Raw genomic sequence first — 6,109 nt, 5'->3', positions numbered from 1 at the left:
TTTTATAATCATATATATTTAAATTAAATATTTTTATAGAGTTAATAAGTATAATACTCAGAAGATATATTATAAAATAAAAATAATCATAAGATGACATCTCATTTGATTTCTATTTTTTCATATATGTATATATAGAGAAAAAAAAATATTTAGTTCATTTAAAATAATTTATTTTGAAATTTTTTAAGCTAATAAAAAATACAGAATAGTATATATAAAATTCTTAAAATAAAATTATTTCATAATAAATTATATATTACATGAAAAATAAAAAATTTATAAAACAAATAATTATTAAATTATAAATAACTATTTTTAAAAATATAAATAGTAAATTGTATATTAGATAAAAAAATAACAAACTTATAGAGTAAGACATTAAAAGTAAAAAATAAATAAAAACTTATAGTGTAAGAAATTAATCAACCACCCATAAAAAATATAATTTAATATAGCATAATAAGAACAATATTTATAACATATATGAATAATACCTACATAATTTATAAATAATGTGAGACATTTAGTTCTAATATATTTGAAGAAGTAATTTTATACATAGTTTTGTTTGTGTAGTTGTTTTTCAAATAAAATAGAAAAAATTCACAAATTTTCAAAAATAGAATGAAAAAAGTCTAATATGTCACCAGGACTTGCTTTGTGTTTTTCGTATATATAAATATAGATATAAAATCCTAAGTATTTATATTTTACACAACTATATTTTAAATAAATAATAAAAAAAATATTTCACATGTATTGTTGTGGTTGCCTCCATTTTTTAGAGATGATCATCAATTTGCATTTTTACACCAATGAGAGTGTGAGACAACAATCTCTAATGAGAATATATATAAATATATATATATATGAATATATAGTAAGGTCAAGAAATTACACAAATATTATGAAAATATCAATGAATCATGTCAATATATATTTGATGAGGAAAAAAAGTATATATAGTAAGACCAAGAAATTACACAAATTTTATGAAAAATGAAAAATAAGAAGCTATCTAATGTTACACTACTCTATATATATGCATACATAACACAAATAAAAATAATATTATTTAAAATTAGTATGTTTAATTTAGAATATGTATTTACAAACATAACTCATGATTTTTTTTTTTTCACAATTATCTTTGAAAGATCTTTTACTACCACCTGGGAGCATATGAGACAAACAATACTAAATAAAAGATTAAAGTACCCAAAATCTTAGAGCTCATTCTATTATCAATTTTTTAAAAAACAATATTAATCTATATTGTATACAGAGAAGGATGAATATGAAAAAGATAATATCTCAACAAAATACTATATGAAATACATAAAATATTATTATCACTATTTATAGAGAACTATTTAGGTTGTGAGTTATAAAAATAAAAAGTCACTATATAAATTATATTTATGAATGATTTGATAGTTTTTTATTATTTATAGGTAATTATTTAGGGTGAGAGTTATCAAAATTGAAAAGACACTATTTTAATATCTTACTATTGAATGATTTAATAATTTATTTATTTGTAAAAAATTAAAAATTCTAAAAAAAATATTGAGATATATAAACTCTCTTGTGCTAAATTTAATAATTAATAATCAATATAAGAGAGACCCATACTATTTTTTAAAAAAATAAACTATCACAATATCTAAGTTTATCCATATAAGTCATCTGTTCAAATAATAATGAAATTAACTTGACTTTTACTAACAAAAATAACACAAAAGAGTGAAGAAGAAAATAAATTAAATGAAACAGTTTGAATTATTGTAAATTCCATTTGTACATCTATTGTGCCTTACTTATAGAAATACATGGCATTTGTCTGAGCATATTATTTTTGTTGAGGAAAAAATAAGAATATAGATAATTCACCATTTCGTTTTTAAAAGGGAATATACTAAAAGTCAATAGAACTACTCAAGGAAATCGATATATGAGTTATACTTAAATTTACAAATCTATCAATAAGAATGGAATACCACTAAAAAATAATTAAGAAAGGGAATTCATTAATAAACAAAATTAAAAAATGAATATGAGAAAAAGGAAGAAAGGAAACCTTGTTGAGATCGTCATTAGAGAGAACACCACGAAGGATATAGACCCCTACATGAGATATTAGCTTGTATTTTTTATTTATGGCTTCTGATAATCAAAAAGGTTTTAGTACTATATATATTCTTTTCAAATTACGTTTTTCTTAGTATTCTTCTATTGATTGTCTTTTTTAATTATATTTATTACTTATTATAATTAATTAAAATTATCACGTAAAAAAATAATTATAATTATTATTAATTGCATGTCTATTTCTTATAAAAAAAAACACTTGTTTTAATTAACTTATACATGTTGGAATAATATTCTTTAAAAATTGACTACCTATACAAACGAAGCCTATAAAAAGATTATACACTATTTTAACAAAAATAAAAATAAAACTATTATTGAGTTTATTATTATATATTTTTATGATACAAAGAGAAGTCTAAAAGACAATAAGCTATTCATTAATTACTATTAATATTAATATGAAACTGTATTACTAATGACAGTAACATTTTGATTTTTTTTTTTCGATTTTAACAAAAAAAAAATTATTATTGGATTTATTATTATTGTTATGATCCTAACAGAAGTCTAAAAGAATATAAGTTATTCCTTAATTACTATTAATATTAAAATGTATTACTAATATTGGCAGTTACATTTTGATTTTTTTTAAGAGTATGGTGCAATTATTATAAGAATGTGAATAGTTTGTTTATTAATATGTTTGTTACACTTGTTATAGTTTGTGTATATATGTATGTTACATTTTTTATATGTAATATATTATTTTTTTTTAATAAATTTATTTTTAATCATATATGGAATGTTTTTGTTTAATGAAAAAAATTAGAAAAAACCCATAAAATTAAAAAATTAGAATCCTAGATATGTAAAAGTAAAATAAAATAATTAAATAAATAATAAAAGTGAACTAAAATAATTGAGCATACTTTGAACAAAAAAAATTATAAAATTGATTTAAAATATTATTTGTATTATTTATTTTTTATTATTATTTGAGATTTGAGATAGATTATTATTACTATTAGTGAACTTTTTATTTTTTATACACAAATATGATAAAAATTAAAAAATGTATAGAAAAAATCATTGCTCTCTTAAACCCAACTATATACACTTGTGAAATTGATATAAATATACTACGTTTTTATAAGAGAATATATCACATCTTTATTTTTAATAAAGACTAAATAATATTCAATAGTGTGTCTTTTAAATTTTTGTATGAGTATTAATGATGATGATCAAAATTAATAAAAATCTTAAATAAATAGAAAAATAGATAAAACAAAGAATAGGAAATATAGCTCATGCCACATGGCCGCCTCTCTTATACTTTTAATAAATTATAAAAGTTCAAATATGAAATGAAAATCTAAAATAACTACAAAATAGATAAATTAGAAAGAAAAAAGGGGAGTATGTCACGTAAACTCTTGAATGCTTTCCTTTATATATATATTGATATAGATATAGATGATTTATTTATTAAAAAATGATTTTTTTTCAATTTAAAATATTTTACAAAGATTAAAAAATGAAAAAATATGTGTAAATAAATAATATCTGTTATTCACATATTTGATGAAATAAATATAACTTAAAAGTTTAACATTCACAAAGTCTCATGTCACATAAGTATATATAAAAAATATATATTTAAGGTGTCTTATTATTCTAATAAATATCATATATAAATAAATCATTATAGTTTTAACTATTTAAATAAAATTAAAATAAATAATTATAAGAGATTAATTTTTATATGAAAAACAAAATTAAATGATTTTTTTTATAATTATTTATAACCTACATAGATAAAATTAAATAGTTTTGAAACAATGTGGGACTTTTAGTTTGTTTGTGTGGTTTGGTTTTAAAAAAAAATAGGAAAATATGTTAGAAAATAAGAAAAATAGGAAGAAAAATTATAAAATGACACATAAACTTTTATTGTGCTTTCTTTTGTTAAAATAATTTATATATTTTCTGTCCATATTTTTTGAATAAAAGTTAGTGTAAGAATACTTTGTTTATAGTTTAGAAGTATATTAATTATGTAGTTCTTAATTCATGTGAGATTTTCACAAATAATAATAATAATAATAATAATAATAAATTACTAAGAAGTCATATTTCTCAATATCTATAAATATATAAAATAAACTAAATTTACTAAAATTCTTTTTATAGTAAAAATGGATTAAAATATTGTAGGATGCCACCTCATTTTCTTTAGTGTTTTCTTTTATATACATATTGATTTATTTGTTAAAAACTGATTTTTTTTTTTAATTTTAAATATTTTGCAAAGATTGAAAAATGTAAAAATATGTGTAAATAAATAATATCTATCATTTACATATTTGATGAAATATATATAACTTAAAAGTTTAACATTCATAATAGTCTTATATCAAAGAAGTATATATAAAAAAAGATATATTTAAGGTGTCTTATTATACTAATAAATATCATTTATTAATATATTAATATAGTTGTAATTATTAAATAAAATTAAAATAAAGAATTATAAGAAAATAATTTTTATACGAAAAAATAATTAAATGATTTTTTTTATAATTTATTTTAAAATTAACAAAGATTGAAAAATGCAAAAATATATTCGGCATTCACTTTAAAAAAATTACAATGGGCAAGATTAAGTTCACCAATCACCCACATAGAAAATAATTACTATATTTTTTATATGAAAAAGTTAATTAAAGATCTTTTTTTATAATTATTTTAAACTTGACAAATATTGAGAAGTACAAAAATATATTTTGTATTCTTTTCAGAAAAAAAAAATTAAAAAATTGAGACTAATTAGGAAAAATAAAAACTTGAGTAAGAAATTAATCAATCACCCATAAAAAAAATAATATTTTTTAGATAAAGGAAAGTATTGTAATAAGAATATTATTTATAACCTACATAGATAAAACCTAAACAGTTAAACAATGTGGGACTTTTAGTTTGTTTGTGTGGTTTAGTTTTCAAACAAAATAAGAAAATGTGTTAGAAATTAAGAAAAATAGGAAGAAAATTTTATAAAATGACACATAAACTCTTCTTGTGCTTTCCTTTATATTATATATAGATAGAAGGATGTCACCTCATTTTCTTTAGTGTTTTCTTTTATATTTATACTAGGGAATAGATCCGCGCTTCGCGCGATTTTAATAATTTTTTTAAAATTTTACATTAAAAAAATTAATTTTTAGTTATGAATGAAATTTTAAGTCTAATATTTTTTAATTATTTTTTTATGAATAATATAAAATTATATAATATATTATGTAATTTTTTTTTACATAATTAGCATAAATATTAATCATAATATAATAAAAATAAAGACGCGTCTCAGATGAAGTTATTTATAATAATTAAAAGTTATTAAAAATATATTCTTTTTAAATGAGTTAGATATTATAATGGTATAAGTTTTTAAGTAATAAAAAAATCTCATTTTTCTTATTTTTTTCATTCATAGCAAACTTAATTTTATAATCATATATATTTAAATTAAATATTTTTATAGAGTTAATAAGTATAATACTCAGAAGATATATTATAAAATAAAAATAATCATAAGATGACATCTCATTTGATTTCTATTTTTTCATATATGTATATATAGAGAAAAAAATATTTAGTTCATTTAAAATAATTTATTTTGAAATTTTTTAAGCTAATAAAAAATACAGAATAGTATATATAAAATTCTTAAAATAAAATTATTTCATAATAAATTATATATTACATGAAAAATAAAAAATTTATAAAACAAATAATTATTAAATTATAAATAACTATTTTTAAAAATATAAATAGTAAATTGTATATTAGATAAAAAAATAACAAACTTATAGAGTAAGACATTAAAAGTAAAAAATAAATAAAAACTTATAGTGTAAGAAATTAATCAACCACCCATAAAAAATATAATTTAATATAGCATAATAAGAACAATATTTATAACATATATGAATAATACCTACATAATTTA

Source organism: Cannabis sativa, chromosome 5, assembly GCF_029168945.1.
Source record: "Cannabis sativa cultivar Pink pepper isolate KNU-18-1 chromosome 5, ASM2916894v1, whole genome shotgun sequence".
Taxonomy (NCBI): domain Eukaryota; kingdom Viridiplantae; phylum Streptophyta; class Magnoliopsida; order Rosales; family Cannabaceae; genus Cannabis; species Cannabis sativa.
Note: the sequence above shows the minus strand (reverse complement) of the source record.